Raw genomic sequence first — 22,720 nt, forward strand, 5'->3', positions numbered from 1 at the left:
TAGAAGTGTGAAGTCAGCTTTTGAGAAGTTCTTTACTGTGGTTTTTGTTTCAGGTGGGGGTGGGATGAGGACCTCCAGCAAGATTAGCTTGTGATCTGATCTCACCAGTGAGGGGTATACTTCAGGTGTTGAACATTGTGCTCCCATGTTCGTGATGATGAGATCAAGTATGTTGTCTCCTCTTGTGGGGATGGTGACTAGTTGTTCCATGGCATTTGAGTTTATGAATTCCAGGAACTTTTGGGCCAGAGTGTTTGGGCTTGAGTAGTGTTCCCAGTCTATATTTGGGTAATTGAAGTCACCTAGTATAATGGTGTTCGGAGATACATTTATCCCTTCCAGTGTTTTCAGGAAAGCCATGTGAGGTTCCTGGGTTTGCGAGGGTGGCCTGTAACATGCTACAAATTGCAGAGCAGTCTTGCCTATGGTTAATTGCACCTGGATGGTCTCCGATGCATCGTGCGTTTCCACCAATCTTGAGGTGTGGGTGTCCTTGATGAATATGGACACCCCCCCTCCTTTCTTGGTATTGTCCGAATTTTGGGGCCGGAACGCATGATATGAGGTAAAACCTGATAGTGCTGGGGTGCTCTCAGGAGCCTTGAACCAGGTTTCTGTCACAGCACAGACATCAATGTTCTCCATACTGAGAAGGGCCTCGAGTGCGTGCATTTTGAGATTGAGACTTCTGGCATTGAGCAGCATTACCCTTAGTTTTTTTCCATTATTGAGTTCTAGGGTGGTAGGTTTAGAATTTGAGCCTTGCCTAAAAAAGGCACTATGGGGGTGGCAATAGCCTTTGCCAATATCCGGAATCCCAGGGGTGACAGGTGCAAGCCATCCCTTGCGAAGCAGCGCGGCTTGTCCAGCATGTCATCCCAGGCAGACAGACATTGGATCCCCTTTGAATGACACCAGAATTTAAGCCAATTGTTAAAACTGATCCAATACATATTAGCCTTAAAGTAGATGATTGACAAACATGGCTGCCTTACTAAGTATGGTCTGTCTGCACCTCTCAATTCATGGCTTCCATATATTGGACAAGACCCACCATAGTCCCCATAGTGCCCTTTTCAGGCGAGGTCACTCTCCTCAAATTACCTTCATTGCCAGTCGAAATCACAACAATATAAAAGTAGCAATGCTCAGTGATAGAAGTCTAAGCAAAAAGTTGCACTGCTTATAGTCATTCCTAACTACTTTCCATGTAGTTACTGAAACATGGTTTCAGAAAAAGGATATCACCCCACAGTGCAGAGTTTCAGTGCCTACTAAATTTTGAGACCCAGGGCAAAAAATGACACTGTTACTGGAGGTGACATATCTGTATTCCTAAGAAACCATCTCACATCAAGTCTCTTAAGCCAGGACAATGACTTTGAGCTCTCTATAGCCTTTTTCATGATAAACAGAACTCCGTAGCATATCATAGCCAACTATCTTACCCATCTCCATGTCACCTGTAGCTCATGAGGTATATCTTGAGAGACTTCAACTATCCCTCCATTAACCAGGAAACCTACACCACCTCAGATAAATATCCACAGTGATTCCTGGCCTTCATTAATGCCTACATTATTAATGTCCTGGTTCAAGTAGCAGGTGTTTGAAATACTGGACATGGTTCTCACTAATATAACTATCCAATGCTCAATACCTATAGTTACCATCTCACTGTTTATATCTGACCACCATTTGGTGAAACTCACTAAAAGGGTAAAATCTGACATCACAAAACCTGTCTTTTTAAGAGACTACAGTAAGGCAAACCTAATTCAGCTAACTGATGACATGAAATTTAAGCATATGCCTCACCTTGATAGCCCCATCTCCCATACGACTACATTTGCAGATGATTTCTATGCCCAGCTCAATGCATGCACTGAGGCATCTGTCCCCATAAGAAATAAATACAATGCCAGATTCAGGAATAAATCCCTAAAACTTCAGAAAGAAACAAATAGCCTGTAGAGGCAAACTTAATGCCCCATCATCAAGAAATGAACTCAAAATTTACAACAAAATGAAATCATCTAAACGTAAGTATGAGCTGAGATTTGCCACCTCTGCTATGGAGAACCACAAAGCCTTCTTCAGCTATGTCAGAATCTTTATAGGTAATGCCCAGCAATGCTCAGAAATAATACATTACAACAACACTTACTCATCCCCTGAGACCATAGCCATTGTATTAGCAGACAAATTCAGCTTTAACTTTAACCCCCATTTCCCCCTAACTTTCTGCAATTTATTAGCACACCCACATCACACCATTGGATTGCTTCCAAACAAGTCCTGAATGCTTTCTCCAAGGCCAAAAACACTTGATCCATGGGTCACACTTGCTCCATGATGATGTGCCAAGCTGTGTTCTTGTCAGCACAGGGCACTGTCTGCTAGACTCACTACTACACCTATTTAACCTCAACCTCTCTACTGGACTTGTGCCAGAGGAATGGAGTATTGTGGCAGTTATCGCACTCCTGAAGGTTGGCTCCACTACTGATCCAGGAAGCTATATACCTATAAGCCTCACCAGCCTTATCTGCAAAGTAATGGAAAGCATCATTATGGAACTTATTAAAAAGCAGATAGGCAGTCTACAGACCCCGAACCCAAACCAATCTGGGTTTGTTAAAGGCAGATCCTGCCTCCTGAACCTGACACCCTTCTTTTAGCAAGTCATTGAGGCATTGGATTCTGGCAAATCAGTTCACACTGCCTACCTGGACTTGGCCAAGGCCGTTAATAATATCTGATATTCTGACATTATCAATACGTTAATAAACTAAATGGAAATCCTGTGTTACCCACTGAATAGGAAACTGGCTAATAGACAGAACCCAATCTATTAGTGTGGAAGGCATGCTGTTTTCAAAAACAGTGGTTACAGGTGGATTCCCACAAGGACCGATCCCCCTCCTTGGAATTTAATTCTTTGATATCAAGGATGACATCAAGGGCCTGTAGCTGGCCATGTCTGCAAAAGACTGCAACTTGGTGTCATTAACTCCCCAATCTACCTTCCAGATTTTTCACGAGGGACTAATATTGGTATAAGTGGTGACCTGGACCACGGCCTAAAACTAAATACAAAGAAATGCAGCACTAAGTCCTTTGGCAAAACTAGGCACCTATGCACCTGTGACATAGGTGACATGCCTTTGAAGATTGACTCAGTCATTAGGGACCTGGGCACTTTCATTCACAATGAACCATCTTTTAATCACCGTTTAACCATTGTTGTTAGAAAGTCCTTTTACCTAGCCAGACTAATCATCAGGGTTATTTCTTCCCAGATGTAAGAAAGTTATTATCCTTCTCTAGTCCTCCCTTATCATGCCCACAATAGACCATAATTGAACCTTTGGTATGTAATCATCTCAGCATATGTCACAACTGGAGAGATTGCAGTGTTTTGTCCCTATTAAAATGAAGGGCATGTCTTCCTTGAGCTACCCAGACCACCTTAAAGTGCATCCGCTCTTTTGTTTCCTACTGAATCCTGAGAGATGATCTTTATCGAGCCTAAAGATCCTTAAGGGATCCAGTTTTATGAGATCTCCTGCACAGCCACAAAAATGACACCCTGTGCACCCACTGAACAGATCTTAACTTCCACAGAAACATAAATAGGACCTCCTAGTGAGATACATACATATCCCTGAGAATCCCTCATTTATCAAATATATTTCCTTTGGATATAAACAGCAGTAGCTCCCTGACCCTCTTTAAGCATAACCTTATTGAATGGATGGACAATTTTAAATATTCCCCAGGTCTGGCCTGTCAAGCTCTTATTGAAGGAATACTGAACAGCAAATCACACCAACTGGGCCCCGAGTCAGAGGAAGAAGTGTATAATCCAACAGGAACAAAATTAATAAAATTCCTCCACATGACTCAGTAGCTGAAAAATAATTGCATCATGTTCAATGTCATAACATTCAAAACAGGAAAACATTCAATTGACTTGCAAAAAATATATATATATAATTTACAGTTTGTGCAAAAAATGTACTCATACATAAATATGTCCACTTATAACAAAACATTAAATTCTAAAATGAATAGTACTCCAAACCATACATACTGTATAAAACATATGCAAGATAATATCTCTAGGCTAAAATTGAGCCATTAAATAACCCTAGCATGAAGAATGTTAGAGCTGCGTAAGCAATATTTGTTTAGGAAGCCAGGATTTAAAACACAAAAACTCGAGGGAACAAGTTGCTAGGCGTGTTCAAAATAGATAGTCAAGTAAAATCCACAGTCCGATAAAACTGTTTGAAGAAAAGCAACAAAAGTCCGTACGCTGTAATATAGGAAGCCAGGATTTACAGAGCATTCTATGTCACCAGTCCTTGTTTACTGCTTATGTAATATGATGTTTTACTGAATTTGTTATATAGCCCTCAGAGAAGCACTATTTTTACTTGGCTTTGACCAAGAATTTGAGATATTATCTTGCATATGTTTTATACAGTATGCATGGTTTGGAGTAGTTACTATTCATTTTAGAATTTGATGTTTTGTTATAAGTGGACATAGTTATTTATCTATCAGTGCATTTTTAGCATAAACTGTAAATGATATATGTTTTTGCAAGTCATTTGAGTGTTTTCCTGTTCTGAATGTTATGACATTGCGCATGGTGACTTTGGTGTTCAGTAGTCTTCAGTTTCTAGTTGCAGCATTGTTAACAACTTGATGGGGAGGTTCATAGAATGATGATGTCATAATTAAGCTAGATATTCTATAGGTTATCTTTAATGACTACCCTCTATATTAGTATTAGTGATTTTATTAAAGTCTGCGGAACCATTCGGACACGAACATGAAAGCCCTTACTTTTATCAATAAAGCAATTATTTTTCAGCTGCTGAGTCGTGTGGAGAAATTTTATTAACTTTGTTCTTTTTGAAGGAAGATGAAACTATGTATTAATCAGTCATGTCAAGGGATAACTATGATTTGGGATGCTGTAGTTGGGCCTAGTGGTCCTCTAGATTGACAACTTGATGTTAACCTATGTACCTATTTAGCACAATTTAGTTTCCCAGTGGAATGTTTAAACTATGGGACATATGCTCATAAAAAGCTATTCACAGACTATTGCTAAGCAAGTCCTTTTCTTTCCATTTTCACCTTTTGGCTCATTCAAATGTCACAAGTGCAGCATCTCAGGTTTCATTGTACTCAGACCACTGTTTATCAATACAAAACAATTTAATATAAAGAACTTAGCTTACTGTGAGAAAGGAAATTTATTTATTTATTGACATTTGGTAACCGGGAAAGGTGGACTGGGTCAGGAACCCATTTTCAGCAGAAGCCTGGGGAAAAAAGCTCCAACAATGTTGTTCAGAAAAGTTTAACAAAACAGATAAACACAGTAAAAACATATATAGGGGGGAAAAAAATATATGTATATATATATATATATATATGTATGTATATATATATATATATATATATATATATATATATATATATATATATGTATATATATATATATATATATATATATACACACACACACACACACACACACACACACACACATATATATATATATATATATATATATATATATATATATATATATATACATACATATATATATATATATATATATATATATATATATATATATATATAGATATAGATATATATATATATATATATAAACGGGTCCATGACAAAAGAACGAAACACCAGATCACAGACGACCACATCGCTGAGATGACATCACCGACAGCAGACATCCCCGACAACAGTGAATAGTGCAGAATGGAAGTTAGTCCCATTCCTTCACTGCAGTGTGATCTCGGAGTTGGTATATTTAAGTATGTGGGGTGGGGGGCTTGACCCCTGCTATACACATTTTAATATGTTTTTTGTGTGTATTACGGGAACGGAAATGTGTTCCGTTCAGTAATACCTTGACTTACCGTTGTCGGGGATGTCTGCTGTCGTCGATGTTGTCTCGGCGATGTGGTCGTCTGTGATCTGGTGTTTCGTTCTTCTGTTGTGGACCCATATAAACATATATAGAAATGCACAGATTATTTCAATGGATTCTTACATGAGATACTATAGTGGTAGAGAAAAAAGTAATTACAATAGTAAATTGAGATCTGTGTAAAAATATTAATTAGAAGTATATTTCGAGAATTGAAACAGTAATTTAAACAATAAACATTTGATTTTTGTTGTTGTTGAAGGAAGGTGGATGGTTAGATGTAAAAGCAGGATAGATGTAAAAGTAAGGATGAGTTGTTAGGAAGTTTGAGAGATGTGTTATGTTAGATGTGAGTATGAGATAAATGTAGGTAATTTATGGTATCAACTGTTTACATTTGCAAAAAAGAATAGTGTTTTAAAACCAGGATCTAAGAACATTTATGAAATATAGCCAGCAAGAGCAGTATAAATGCAGTGGATGGACATTTTGCTTCCACACATTATAAAGACATGAGTAGTTCTAAATGTAGGGTAATGTTCAGTTTGAGGTAAAGGCAAAGATGGGCTAGATACCAAAATAAAACAAATCTGGAGAGATTGAGACCATCTGTCTTTAGAAAATGAAGTACTCTACTATCTTCTGGCATTTTCTTGCTGTTGTTGTTATTATTATTATTATTATTATTATTATTATTATTATTATTATTGTTAGTATTATTATTATATTTGTTTGCTATCTAGGAAACCCCTGGACAGAAATGTCTCTTTGCAGGGTGACCAGCAGCACTACCTGGTGAAGGGACTTGCAACAGACTTGAGTTTTATCATTTAAGGCTTTGTATCACAGAAGATACAGAGGTGGTAGGTCTCTCTAAATGCAGCCATGGAACTGAAAGGTATTTACAATTAGTGTATTGCTACTCTGAAAACATTATTGTTACTTATCTATTTCTTGAATTTATTAAAGAATGGTTTTATATTAAGACGTATCTTCCTTGAAGACCCTAAGCCGAGGCTCCAAAAGGTTATTTTTCTGTACAGTATAGAAGAGTGAAGGTGTTGTGTCTGTTACAGTCAGTCATGTTTGTTGAGTATCAGCTAAGAAATGTTAGTGTTCCTTTTCAAATATTCAGAATAGAATAAATACAACACAGCTATAACACTGTAGTTACATTACCTTTTTTTGAGTGATAGATGTGACTTCAATCAGCATATCCTTTGTTGACCAGATGAGTCCCACTAGGCTAGTGGCCTATTTTCAGGGGAAACCTGAGGTGATATTTCTACTACTAGGGGAAATATTTAGCCAGGGTATCAAGGAACTTCCCCTACTCTTTTTTGATAGGTGCCATGGGATGTTTTATATCCACCTGAACTACCACCAATTCAGACAGGTGGGAGATTAATTTTTGACAATACACTCAGGAGTGCAGCACCCCCCACCCAGCCACCCAGTACTGCACTATCACAACCCAATCATTGGAATGAGAATGGAACACAGATAATTCTTATTTTCCACCAACAAAGGCTAGCATGCTACCTGTTGTGTCACTGACACTTTTAGAAGGGGTTTTAAGTTAACATTAAGATATATGAGCAGTTTAAAAGTTAAAATTATAGAGTGAGAAAATATATCTAAAAATGTCATTCTTATGGTGGAAGAAAGTTCAGTAAATGTAACATCACAGCAGAATACCTCAGTCCATTTTGAAGAAATCACTTTTTTTAACAATTAATTCCAAAATTATAGAGGCAATAGCAAGACAAATCAAAAGTGACAGTTTTAAAAATGCCTGCATTCTCTTTCTGGTATTTGTTGAGTACTTATATTCATACCCTAAACTTATCAGGTAGCTAAAGGAATGCCAACATTATTCAGTGGAACCATAAGTAAGGCAGTGCTATCAGTATTACAACATTGGAAAGGAACAATACTTGCTGTGGGAGAATGCATTTTGCTTCTTGCCAAACAGTGACCCCAAATGAGAGCTAATGTGGTGCGCTAGGCTAAGAAAAACACAAGCCATGCACGTGGGCAGTATTGAAACACATGGGGGTATGAAACATTAGTTTGATGGTCAGTCCCAGTGCAAAATTAAATGAGTGAATGGATGCCAGTAACTGAATGACGACAGTTTATGAATGGTGCTAGAAACTTATTGCAATCTTATTAATGTGGCTGTTTTCATCTCTTCAGTTATATTCAGAAATGTGGTAACAATACTAACTAATAGCATGTGAAAAAGCTGACTGACAGAGTACTGCGGTGAAGTTTAGTAATGTTACTGAAAATGAGCAATATGTTTCATGGAGATATCAACATCTGACCTTTGGACAGGCATTTTACAGCAACATTTTCACCAATGGTAAAGGGAAAAAAAATCCCAACTTTATTAGATATGGTCTGGCTATAAATTTCATCTGCTGGCAGTATGGTTCAAAGGCTAAAAGATGAACATTTGCTAGAGTATTTGAAATTCACTACAAACTTATCAGGATGCAATACAGTTCTGTCTATTAAAATATTTTTCAGAGTCTATCAGACTGTGAATGAATTGAGCAAACCCTTAACAACATCAACCGCCTCTTAAATGAAAAAAATGCATACACATGTAATAGTTGTTTGAAATTTCACAATATTATTTTTATCAAAATGTTTTCTTTCTGTTCTTTCTTTCATAATAAGATAAATTGCACTAATCATTGCATAACTGACTTTTTCCTTAAAGATCTGTATTGTGATTATCTTTATTTTACAATTCTTCTTCTTCTTTGATAATTTATGAAATAAAGTGAAGAGAAAAATCCATATTTGCTATTTATAATCTGTATTGTGTTAATATCATTTCACATCACATTAATTGAGGTTTTAATTTCTCACAGATTGGTGACCTGACAATCTGCAAACTTTGATTAGATTTGCTTCATAGGAAAGATACTATTTGCCAGCTCCATTAGCATAGAGTGATAAAAACCTGTATACACTCTGGTTGAGCTAAGTCTGGTTAGTGCAAAGGCATCTACCTGAGCAGGCATAGGAAGGACTGGTATGCCTTTTGGTGGGGGAACGGGTAATCTTATTCTGTCCAATGTCACAATCTCTTAACAGGAGGGGCAGTGATGAATAGGATGTCTTAGAGTTGGAAATCTGGTTACCTCAGTACAAGTATACAAGAGTATGTGCTCACAGAGGGAGGACAAAGTGGATCCCACAATGATGTGGGTCACGTATTCCCACCTAGGGGAGGCATTAGGGCCTACCAGAAATATGTCCTCATTGTCACAATGACAGCAAGAGCATACAACTCCTGTATGACAGCCTCCCCTACCAAGCTCTCATCCTCATTGGAGAATTCTCCAAATGGGGAAACAAATGATTCTAGCTGATAGGGGTGGTCTAATGGCTGGTAACACAATGGCAAAATATATACAAAACATTGCATTTTTTTTCTTATTGGTCAATAAATTATGCATCAAAATCATAAATATAGTGTGCTGGGAGAACACTAGAAATGGAGGGTCACAACTGATTGCTTCAAAAGTGATATCTTCAAGCATTTTTAAACATAAGCATTTTTTGAAGCATTCAAAGGCAGGGATGAGGAAAAAAAAGACAGAATCTTGAATCTCACTTAGAAATTATTTTACAAAATGTCAAGCAATTTCACAGATACAGTCCTTGATAGAATTATCAGAAGCATACCTCCTAACTTGTCATTGCAAGAATTCTGGACAGAGCCAGAAATAATGGTGGGACAAAGGCCCAAAATAGGACAGATTTTAAATATCACTCTTATAAACTTAGAAAGTAGTTGGAATGACTGGTGTTTCATTATTATATATTTTCTAAGGAATATGAAGTCTGAAACTCAAATCTCTGTCATTATTTAGTGACTTCAATCCTCATTGATTTGCCAGAAAACCACACATTTTATGAGGAACAGACTAAAAATATGAGGCAAAAAGTTGGACATGCTGTGGAGATCTGGACAGTTGAGAGGTATGCTCAGATGTTCTCAAGAATATGCTTTAGACTTTAGTACCCTTAGAGGTATATCAGATTTAATATGCAACAAATGTGTACATACTACATTTTCAGCATATATCAAAGTATAAATACGACATTTTGTATAACATCAGAAATAATACTAATATCTATCTTTCTGTAAAAAAGTGATGCTCTGAAGATTTTAGAAGTTCAGAGGAGGAAAATACGCCTGCAGATTTAGAATTTTTGCACAAGTGCTTAAGACCAGTTGCTTCCTTGCTTTTGTAACTGGAAGAAAAAACATACTAACTACTGTTAGGTATTCAACTATATTGCTCACAGAATTTTCAGCTGATTTAAAACTGTTTCAAAATATAACCTTGGATAGGCAGAGACTAAAAATAAGTCAAGTTTGACTTCAGAATCTGACAGACTACTAACTTCTATTAGATTTGTTTCAAAGCTTACATGTGCATATTACTTTTTTCTTGAGGTGGTGCAAATATAATCTGCATCAAAATCATAAATATAATACATTCTAGAAATGTCAGAACTAAAATCAACATGCACATGTAGCAAAAAAATATGCAGTCAAACATTCATATTTTCTGGTATAAAACAGGCATCAATGAGGATTGTGAAATTGCACACACAAATTCAAAATGCATCATTTCCCTTAACATTTCTAACTAAAAGTATACATCAAATATCATATGCAGACACCTGCACAAATATCTTACTCAGAGACTTGTTCCAAAAAATATCAAGGTACTTCGGATGCATAACCTGGAATTCATGACAAACAGAATCAGGTCAGGATGTATCTTACAATTTGATAGGTGCATTACAGCTGATTGAAATTAATGCAGGTTATTGTAGCATCTAAGGATGGGTTGCAATTTGCTGGGAAGTGCCAAAACATTTTTTATTGAATCTTGTTGCAATTGTACTCACAAATATTAAAATATGCAAAGTTCTTTCACATTTGGTGTATAACAGACAGTAAATACAAACATTTTGCTTTCTCTCAGGTAGCAAATACAATATACTTCAAAATCTTACAGATATTTTCAGTTATAAATTTACATCTAAAAATGGAATTTATTTGTTTCTAATTTTTTTTTCTAAAATTTCATTCAGACAGAAACGTCAGCAAAATGTAAGATTTTTCACACAAAAATTTTGGGTACAGTTTTTCACTTTCCTTCAGAATAACAGCAAAAAAAAAATTAATAATGTACCCTGACCAAAAATATGTGCTACTAATTAACAAAAGAGCTTTAGAAATATACTGCCATATAGCAAAAGTAGGCCAAATTGCTTAGTAGTGGGGAACATCCTGAAAAAATAGTCATAGGCTGAGTTAGAGCAAGACAAAAGTTAAAGCTGTGATTTCCTGCAGAACAATTTATGTCTATGCTGACAATCATGTCTTTCTGTGTATCCCAATATCTGTGAAAGAACAAGAAGAATTCTCTTAGCTTTAACATGTCACTGCTTGCATTATTTTAAATGAAAAATGCAAATGTATGATTGGCTCAACATAAGCTAATAATGCAAAAAGTATCAAGACAAGAGTGGAAATGCCAGAGCAGGACCTTCATATCTTTGGTTTCTATAGAACGATTACTATGCTAATGTGGGCAAGATCTACACTGCAATGCCTGTCAGATGATATAAATACTTTGTTCTAATATTAATATGTGACAGTGTGGCAGATTATATATTAGAAAAGCTGATGTCAGTTCATCAAAACAGAAGATAGCCACACAGGAAGGTCAGTCACTGGAAAAGTGAATGCTAAAGCATTTATTAATGTATGAATGTATGTACATATATATGTATGTGTCTGTAGTTATTTATTTATTAAAATGTGTTAACTGGGGTGGAGCGTTGACCACAAAAGACAATTTTTCAGTCTCGGTACATAAAAATACAGAATAAATAAAGAAACATAGACAGTAGACAAAAGACAGTCAAATTCTTGTTAATCAAATTACGTATGAAAACATTAACAACTGTAAGCATATGTAAATCACAAAAGGTCACCAAATATAAGGAGAAAGTGTATGCCTAAGAGTAAGTAAAGAAAAACAATTATTGTCTAAGACATGGAGTCTTTAAAAAAAGTGAATGGGGAAGGGGTTAATGGGGTTAGGATGAAATATAAATAGATGAAAGTAAACTGTGAATGTAAATGGACAGGGAGAATGGTAGAAGTAGGCAGAGAATGAAGAGGAGGGTAAGGATTTTGTAATATGATTTGAGAGAAGACAGCTATCTGATAGGGTACAGTTTTAGCTGGGGTTAGAATTGCAAGAATTAATTAATGTTTTTGAGGTGAGGAGAAAAGGTTCCCAGAGCTTAGAATGGAAAGTGAGAGCCTGTGAACTATTATTGAAGTATAGTTTGGGAAGTCTGTGGTAGTGGTCCACAGTGATTCTGGCTTCTAATGTTATAGGAAGGGGTTCTCAAAGAAGGATTACCAGCTAAAGAAGAGAAAATGTCAGACTGTAGGAGTTTAAATAGTTGTGAGTCAAGTAAATGGTCAGTTCTGTGTTCAGCTGTCAGCCATTTAGTTTTACTAATTGATAGGCAGTTGTGCTCCTAGGTGGACAGAATAATGAACCTAGATAGTTTGTTTGAGAGGTTTTGCATAATTTTAGAATTTCTATTAGGAGCATAATTAGTGTGAGGCCATATTCTAGTTGTAAAAGCAGGACTCTACCTATGACAGCCCTTGAGGAAAACAGGAAAGAGTTTTTTCTTCCTCACAGCTGATCATCAGCTGCTGTCGGCTACTTTTCTCATTCTTTGGGGTCTACTGGACCCACTGTAGCCTCCCATGAGCTTAACCTGACCCAGGTTTGGGCTGGAGAAGAAATTGAGCATGTTATTACAGCATTATACTGCGGTGGTGGTGCTGTGGTAGCGTTGTCGCCTCACAGTAAGGTGTTGTCCTGTTCGATTCTCAGCTAAAGCGTCTTTTATGTGGAGACATGCGTGAATGTGTGCACCCTCATTGAAGGTTGTGCATCAGGGCTGGCAACTCGGTACGTAAAAATCCACTGCCAATCATTAGCGGACTGGAGTTCCGCTGTGGCGACCCCTAACTGGGAAAAGCCGAAAGATACAACAACAAGTACAGCATTATACTACTGCCAGGAAGTGTGCTCTATCCTGAAGCAGCTTATCAAGCTGCACAATCCCTGCCTTCCAGAGGTGTATGTGAGCTTCCATGAATGGACTGCTTCCTGATTGCAGAGCACACCACTTTCAGCACAAAGCTTATGAGGGTTGTATTGTTGCTTTATTGCAGTGAGCCTGATCCATCTTCCTCTCCAAGAATGAGCAAGCTAATGTCTGCTACTCACTCCCATCATTCCCCTGTGGCCCCTCCAGTCATGCCCCTAATCAAGCATGTGTAGTCTGGGGTGCATTAAGGGCTCTACCTGGCTCCACCCTCTACCATGGGGCCACCAAAGCGAAAGATATTTTTGTTGAACAACTTTAGCTCTAAAATATGGTTGGAAAGGTAGTCTTGAAATGAGAAAGTGGTATTAGGATTTATACTCATATCAAGTATGAGTTTAATGAGTATGGGATGGTCAATAAGGTCAAAGGTTTTGGGTAGGTCAAAAATGAAAGCTCCAGTTATGTGTGCTTTATAGGGAGATATATGCCATCAGTTACAGAAGAAAGTGGAGTCTTTGTGGAGGCTGCTCAGAAGCCATGTTGTTTATTGTAATGTGACAAGTGGATAAATGTGACTTTTTTTGAATGTTTTCCCTAGGATAGGTAGAACAGATATGGAATGACCGACTTCCCTACATTAAGCTTAATATTCTGGGTTAAACAGAGACTGTATATAGGAATGAGAGGTAACTGAAGAAATTGTCTGGAGTGGTAAATGAATCTAATATTAGATTGTCAGAAATTGTGGGAGCATCAAGTGGAATTTGATGAACAAGTGGTTCAGTGTCCTTTAACTAAAATTACCTGAAGTAGAAGAGTGATCTGTTGGAGGGTGAGGGGTTGGAAAGGGGCACAAATGTTTCTAGGAGAGAGTGATGAAAGCCTGCTGAATTCATTAATGAAATCAGTGCAAGAAAGTAGTCTTCTGATGGTCTGGATTAAGTTGGAAGTGATGCCATTCTAGATATTGTTGCATCCAGTTAGACAGTTAACTTCTTTCTAAAATAGTTTTGGTCTGCTTAAGAAGCAGTGTTATTCAGATATGAGGTGCATAATTTTTTGTCTTTTGTTGACTTGTTTGGCAAAGGTACAGATTTGAGTGAAATACTTCCTTGAGTTTTTAAAGTGTTTTTGCTACCAATTATTGCATACTTCATCTCAGAGATTCTGGGGGTCATGCCATACTTCATCTCAGAGATTCTGGGAGTCTTTTACTTCATATGTTAGCCACTGGTTTTGGTTGGTCTTGTATTGCCTTGAGGTAATTGGGAAGAATGAGTCCTGAACTTGTAGTAGGGTGTTGTAAACTTTTCAGCTGTGAAGTTTGGGTCCTGTGAGTTAAAATTTTAAGACCAATCAAGGGAATAGAGGTGGGATTTAAGTTTATAAATGTTAATTTGTATATTTGACCTGAATGAGATGAGTCTTAGTTGTGGTTTGAGAGGAATATTATTTATAAGGAAATAGATGGGCCAGTCATCGTTTAAGGAAGAGGCATGAATAGTGATGGCAAGGAGGTTAGTGGGGTTGTTAGTGATAGCAGGTATAGGAGACAGTGTCACAAGGATTTTATGTTAGGGAGATTGGGCTGGTGAAAAAAAAACTGGCTAAGACCTAAGTCAGCAAGGAATTCAGTGATGTCATTATGGATGGGTCCTTAAAAGTCTACATTAAAATCATCAAAAATTATGAGATTTTTGTATTTGGGTAGAGAGTATTTAGTGGCAAGAGTAAGGGTCTGCAACTTTTTGAGGGAGGATGAGGATGGTAGTTAAGCAATGACAAAGTGATAGTTCGTGGTTGATAAGATTTTAATTAATAACTAATTAGGGTTGAAATCCAAGGATTAATTTGCTTGGAATAGTATATTTATGTTTATTTATGGTTTGTGTAAGGAATGAAGGTGCCATCACCACAACTTCTTTTCCCCAAGCCATTCATCAAAGATATAAATATATCTGTAGAAGAAGTGTTGAATGTTTGGGCCTGTCATTTTTAGTCAAGGATTCAGTGATAGGTAGCAGGTCTAACTTGTTCCTGATATTATGCATGCTGATCAAGTAACAGTGTAATGTGTCAGATAAGGAGGTAAGGAAAAACTGGTAGAGAGAGATAGGTATTAAAATAATTGGAATGAATGTTAAGAATTATTTTTGAAACTGTTGGTAAATGGGTAAATGGGTATGGACCTGTATGCAAGTTGAGATACATGAAAGCTGAGAGAGATGTGCATTTTGTAGGAATGGCGGGCGCACACATACACACACATATATACATATGTGCATATATATCTATCTATATATATATATATATATATATATATATATATATATATATATATATGTATACAGGCAGGAAGAGTGGATTATGCTCTGTTAGTGTTGAGTCCAGCTGGGAAAGATTTTATGGTTGTTTATATTGGTTAATAGAGGAGTTTGTTCCTCTGGTATCTAACAAGTTTGTTCATTTTATATCCCCTTGGTTGGATACGAAAGAGGGAGAAATGGACCTGTACCGATTGGCTAGACAGAAAGACTGAGCTAGGAAAGATGTGCAGTAGGTAAAGGTGATAAAGGCTAATGAGGGAAACATACTCACAAGTGAGGAGAGTGTGTTGAGCAGATGGAAAGAGTACTTTGAGGGGTTGATGAATGAAGAGAATGAGAGGGAGAGAAGGTTGGATGATGTAGGGATAGTGAATCATGAAGTGAAATGGATTAGCAAGGAGGAAGTAAGGATAGCTATGAAGAGGATGAAGAATGAAAAGGCTGTTGGTTCAGATGACATACCCGTGGAAGCATGGAGATGTTTAGGTGAAATGGCAGTGGAGTTTCTAACCAGATTGTTTAATGAAATCTTGGAAAGTGAGTGGATGCCTGAGGAATGGAGAAAAAGTGTTTTGGTACCGATTTTTAAGAATAAGGGTGATGTGCAGAGCTGTAGAAACTACAGAGGGATTAAACTGATCAGCACAGCATGAAGTTATGGGAAAGAGTAGTGGAAACTAAGTTAAGAAGGGATGTGATGATTAATGATCAGCAGTATGGTTTTATGCAAGGAAAGAGCACTACAGATGCGATGTTTGCTCTGAGAGTGTTGATGGAGAAGTACAGAGAAGGTCAGAAGAAGTTGCATTGTGTTTTTGTAGACTTAGAGAAAGCATATGACAGGGTGCCTAGAGAGTAGTTGTGGTATTGTATGAGGAAGTCGGGAGTGTCAGAGAAGTATGTAAGAGTGGTTCAGGATATGTACAAGGGTAGTGTGACAGCGGTGAGGTCTGCGGTGGGAGTGAAGGATGCGTTTAAGGTGGAGGTGGGATTACATCAAGGATCAGCTCTGAGCCCTTTCTTATTTGCAATGGTGATGTACTGACTGACAGACGAGATCAGACAGGAGTCCCCGTGAACTATGATGTTTGCAGATGACATTGTGATCTGTAGTAAGAGTAGGGAACAGGTGGAGGAGAACCTGGAGAGATGGAGATATGCTCTAGAGAGAAGAGGAATGAAGGTCAGCAGGACTAAGACAGAATATATGTGTGTGAATGAGAGGAAGGTTAGAGGAACATTGAGGATGCAAGGAGTAGAGGTGGCAAAGGTGGATAAGTTTAAATAATTGGGATCAATAGTTCAGAGTAATGGTGAGTCTGGAAGAGAGATGAAGAAGAGAGTAGAGGCAGGATGGCGTGGGTGGAGAAGTGTGTCAGGAGTGATTTGTGACAGACGAGTACCAGTAAGAGTGAAAGGAAAGGTCTACAAGAGGGTAGTGAGACCAGCTATGTTATATGGGTTGGAGACAGTGGCATTGACAAAAAGGCAGGAGTTAGAGCTGGATGTGGCAGAGTTAAAGATGTTAAGATTTGCACTGGATGTGACGAGGGTGGGCAGAATTAGAAATTAGTATATTAGAGTGTCAGCCCAGGTTGGACGGTTTGGAGGCAAAGCCAGAGAGGCAAGATTACATCAGTTTGGACATGTGCTAAGGATGGATGCTGAGTATATTGGGAAAAAGATGCTAAGGATGAAGCTACCAGGTAACAGGAAAAGAGGAAGGCCTAAGATAAGGTTTATGGATGTGGTGAGAGAGGATATGCAGGTGGTTGGTGTGACAGAGCAAGATGCAGAGGACAGGAAGAAATGGAAACAGATGATCCACTGTGGCGACCCCTAATGGGAACAGCCAAAAGAAGATGAACAAGTCCTTGAATAAAACATACAGCAGAAATAAAAATTTATGGAAATAAGTTTAAGAGACAGGCCTGGAAGTATAATTTATCAGATATAAAACAGCTAAGTCTATCTTTATGAAGCATTTGCATTTAGCGAGGTGGAATATGAGATGGGTCTAGCTATAAATACTGTTGATAGTAAGGCAACCTTCTTTAAGCATTTGAAATGGTATAACAATGATGATAAGCATAAATTCAGTATTTTGTTGGCCTGGTGTAGTTGATATGTATACTGTTGGTTAGAGGAGAACTCCTACACCTTCCAGTTGTTTCTCATTTCTTAGGCTCCCAGCTCTGTGGCCACTTCATATTAGACAATATAGCACTAGATCTGCTATATTGTGTAAGGTGTAAGACATCCCAGTGTCCTACTAGTATTCAAAATATCTGCATAATGAAGATTGCTTAAGAACTGCATCTGACTATAAACTGTACAGATGGGAACTGAAAATGAAAGAAAAAGAATATGTCTGAAAATACTTGCACACTGCACTTCACTAGCTGTCATTAAACGTGCTGCCAGATTTGTGTGTAGTTAGGAGTGAAGTAGAGGTTGGCTGTCACATCTTTCACATCTTTTGTCTTGCAAGAGAGTGTTATGGATAGCCTACATTTTCCTGCATTTGATAGAGACAGGGGGTTGACTTTGTCGAATGCTGTTTTTTATTTATATATATATATATATATATATATATATATATATATATATATATATATATATATATATATATACATACATACATACAGTGCTTTTTTGTAAGCAAAAAGGTGGTGGTACGCATATGTTGCGTCATTTGGGTCAACCCCTCGCCCTGCCCAGTCCCACCCCTGCCCCACCCAGTCTCGACCCCCACCAAATACTTTATTTTTTTCTGCAAATCCTCTTTCATGAAAAAAATAAATAAATAAAATATTCTCTCGTAATAATTTGAGTTCCCCTTATATAAAGTATAGAAAAAGAACTTATGCATCTCTTTTTCCAGGTTGTTATGTTCCTGTGTGTATAATCAGTGTGGATCCACTATGAAAGAACATTCATTTGCCTTTTGGTTCATTATACTGTTTTATACATAATATATTTATATAATGGGCTCTTTTTCCCTTGGCTGATTTGCTTCCATTCATTTTATGTGCCTAATCCCTCTGGCTCACTAAATGTAGTAAATTCCAATAGGACAAAAATTGCAAAGTTAAACAATCAAACAAAATGAAGCAATGCAACTAGAAATGAGTCTGCATGCTGTCAGACTACCACAGACATATATTAAAAACGATTTATTTCACTACATATTAATGCAAAGCGGGAGGGGAGTCTCCCTGTACACTATGCCTGCAAACATCTATGCACTATTATCTAGTTCATGTCAGTGTCATAACAAGGAACAACTGCAGAAATGGAATTTTATAGTACAGCCCTAATGAAACTAACCAAAGCATGTCCGAGGCACAACTGTATCAAATCTGAATGATTTCATTCCACACAAGTTATCAAATTAAAATAAAAAGAAAGAAAACAATAAAATACTGCTTGTCATTTGGCATTGCACAAAAGCAGAAGTAATATCAATAACATCCCACTTAAAACATGCATTCTATTCTACTATGCCTAATAAGTGAATTAGCTTTTCCAAAACTATGCTATAAAATGTCACAACATCACAATCACAATCACAGGGCCATTCTGCCTCTAACTGCACTCATTGCAATGCAAAATGGTTACAGAAATGTTCCCAGTTTCTTCTGAAAGAAATACAGTCTTCAGGAAGCAAGGGAGCAAGAAAGGCTCACTACAGCCAAAAAGCCACTACATTTTCATACTTCTTTACTGAGCCTGCACAGAATAACAGTGATAAACAAACCACTGATTATTTTAGAAGATAGAAATGTCACTTTCAGAATTTCACTTACAAAGCATATTAAATTCAGTTTAGAAAAAAAATCATTCTTTCGGGCAGCATGGCACTTTGATTTAGCATCTGAAAACAATATATACCAGTCCAGAACTAAAGCAATTGAAATTAAAAGAAGCAAAGACGAATTTAGTATAAAACAAATATTGTGCTGCACAGTATAGATAGGTGCATATTGATAAATAACAGCTATTTAAACAGGATATGTACTTACACGCGCATACACACACACACACACACACACACACACACACACACACACACACACACACACACACACACACACACACACCTACTTATTACCTGCAACTTCTGACACAGATTCATCTTAACACACACTAGGAACATCCTTGAATAAAAATCCTTCTGCACATGGGAAGGAAGAACTAGTTCTGTGCTCCTTGGGACAGCATGTGATGAAGAATCGGAGGAAACAAAAGAGTCTGATCTGAAGGATAAGGAATGACCCCTGGAACAAAAGACTTTTCTCCCACTGCCATCTATAACCTTGATGTATGATTTTCGGAATCCATTTGTCTGAAACTATCTGTTGCCTAAGAGAAAAATGGTGAGTCAGATGTTTTGGAAGAAAAAAAGGCTAGGGTGGGAGAGTGTCACGAGGTCTCTTGAACAGTCAGTCAGAGTTGTAGGACTGCCTATGGTTTTTGGAAGTTTGAGACTTCTTTTAGAACCCCCTTGCCATTTCCTCTTAAATATATGTTTAGCTGTATTTTGTTGAGACTGTTTACTCTGCTTTTTGCCAAAACTGGATGAGGAAGTAAAAATCCTTAGGAAATTTGAAAAAGGAGGGCTAAAAAATCTTAAGTGATTCTCTGGATCAGCTTCCCATTTTATCAAACCTTTTGATCACCTCTCCAATAAAGAGGCCAAACACTAAATTTTTATCCAAAAGTGAATTTAAAATCTTATTTTTAAAATCATCTGTAACAACTCAGTATTTTCTGAGGGACTGAGAAACCTCAGTGTTCTCCCTTTGAAAACACTGACACATTCTAGCAATGGTCTCAGAGAAAAAGAAACCTCCACTGGGAGAATCAGAAACTGAGTTGTCCTCTGAGTCGGAATCATAAATCTGAGGGAAAAAGCTTATTTCCATCCTTGCATCTTCTTGTCCAGATTCAGAGTCTTGAATCTCTTCAGGAAAAAAGGTATCCCTCCTTCTTTTACCAGAAACTACTTTATGTGAAGGCTTAATATCCTGAAATAAAACCTGAGCCAGACCCAGAGGAGGAGTAAATTCATGCTTGGTTTTCCATTTCTTTTTGACAAGAAAAATGGGGCCACCCGGCCAACCATGTTACAAATGGCAGCAGCAGCTTCCCCAGGGATGGGCACAGTATTCTGACACAACAGGGAAACTTTCCTTGTTCCCTCTCCCAGGACTGACAACAGTGGCTCTCCCTTCCCCCAGAGCAGACCCCAGCAGACACAGATGACATGGCTAACCCCTGGTCCATAGTGGCTGTAGGTGCTACACCACAGGGATCCAGAGTAAAAGATGAATTGTCTGAGGTACAACAAATAGCCACAGCACAGTCACTGAGCAGTTGAAGCAAATTGCTTTCCTACTGTGGCGGCAAAGGCTGTTTGCTTAGTTTTTTTCTTTTTGTGGCTGGAAGAAGGACTAACCATTGGACTGGTAGCCTGTTCCATGGTCAAGACAAAAATGGTACCTCTTTTCCCTAGAAGATAAGCAGCAAACATGAGTAAACACTGTCAGTCTAAAAAGTTACTGTTTTGAAAGAAAAACACAGTATAAAGCACTTTAAAACACTATGACCACTCATAAAATTAAAATAAATACAATTTTTCCACAGAAGAAAATGTTTTCAGGTACTTTAGTCCACTTTTAAGCTGACAGGAAAAAAAAGTGCTCCATTTAAAAGTATGTTACAGTCTAATATTAGACAGTCCACTAAAACACAACACTCTCAGCTTTAAAATAACTTTCTTGAAGAGAAAAGTGATAAAACAGCAACATAAGTAAGATGTAAGAAAATGGAAGATTTTTCCCCAAAGGAAATTTATCTGCCCAGCAAAGGAATGGCACAAGCCGACCATCAATCCTCAAAAGACTTAGAGAAGCATAGTCTTTGGCAGTAGTAAAGCTCTGGAGGGCTTTGTGCCTAAATTTGTAGTTTAGTCAGCTTAGCTCAAGCTGCCTGGCAGTTTGGGTGTGCAGAAAGTGCCCTAAAGCTTTGGAAGCAGGCTGGCTGTTATATTCTTGGCAGGATATAACCCATATAGCTAAGCCTACTGCAGCAGTGATCAACTTCTACAAGTGTCTATTAATGCTGCCATCATGTTTCACACATGCCCGTGCTGTATTTAACACTTGAAAAGATTCAAGTAGGTTGCTTTCAGATGCAGAAGGCCATCTGCATGCATGTTAAGTGCACCTCTTCATTGCAACCACAACTGTGTTTACACATATACATCCTTTGGCTGCTATTAGCCATAATGAATTGTACAGATGCAGTGTGATAATGTACTTTGTCGAGTAAATTGGATATGGCTGGGCAAAGCTATTATTGAACAAAAGAATATTCTGAAATATATTAAGTCAAGTGTGTTTGCACCATCTGCATTCTGCACAGCATATATGACAAGAAAGTGCTTCACAATCACAAGTCATTGTCAATCAGTAAGATGCTGCTTGGACATATATGTGTGCTCACTCTGCTAAACCTGTCTTGCAAATACCTCACAGATTAGCATCTCATGAAGCACTACATCCATGTTGCTTTCCATCTTCAGTGTACTACAGTCCTGCTGCCAACCAAGGACCAGTAGGTGATACACAACACTTGTTATATATCTGCATTTAATTTCAGAATCTCATGATCCCACACATTTCACAAGACACAAGCAATAGGAGTTGTACACAGCTTGGCATTTTGTATGGTCTTTTCAAATCCCACACTAGAACACCAACAAGGTAATGTGCTTTAAATTCTGCATAGACATTTGATATTTCTACAATCAGAACCCATTAACTTACAAACTCAGAAGCTCCCAGAAAGATGTTCATTGTAGTTCTTAAGTTGAAACTAAGCTAATGAAATGCAATGTGCCTGGCTGTCGTGGACTCGTGGTAGACACTCTTTCATCTAGATCCAGTTAAGTGATGTCCAAAATCCATTAACAATAAACTACCTTAAAAAATGCTAGCGTTACACTTACTATAAAAAAGAAAGCAAAAAAGACAGTATAAAACATCCATTTTAGGCTGATAGGCTTACAGATTACACTGCTTTTTTATGATGTTGTTGTTCCTTCGTAGTTCGCACTCCACAGTCCAAATGCCTTTGCCCTTCAGAATTCAAATTCCGTGGGCATGGAAGAGGAAGACTTAAAGTCATATACAATCAGTCTCATAGACGCAGAATCTTCTGTATCTGTGTG

This window comes from Protopterus annectens, chromosome 11.part0, assembly GCF_019279795.1.
Source record: "Protopterus annectens isolate FY-2018-M chromosome 11.part0, PAN1.0, whole genome shotgun sequence".
Classification (NCBI taxonomy): domain Eukaryota; kingdom Metazoa; phylum Chordata; order Ceratodontiformes; family Protopteridae; genus Protopterus; species Protopterus annectens.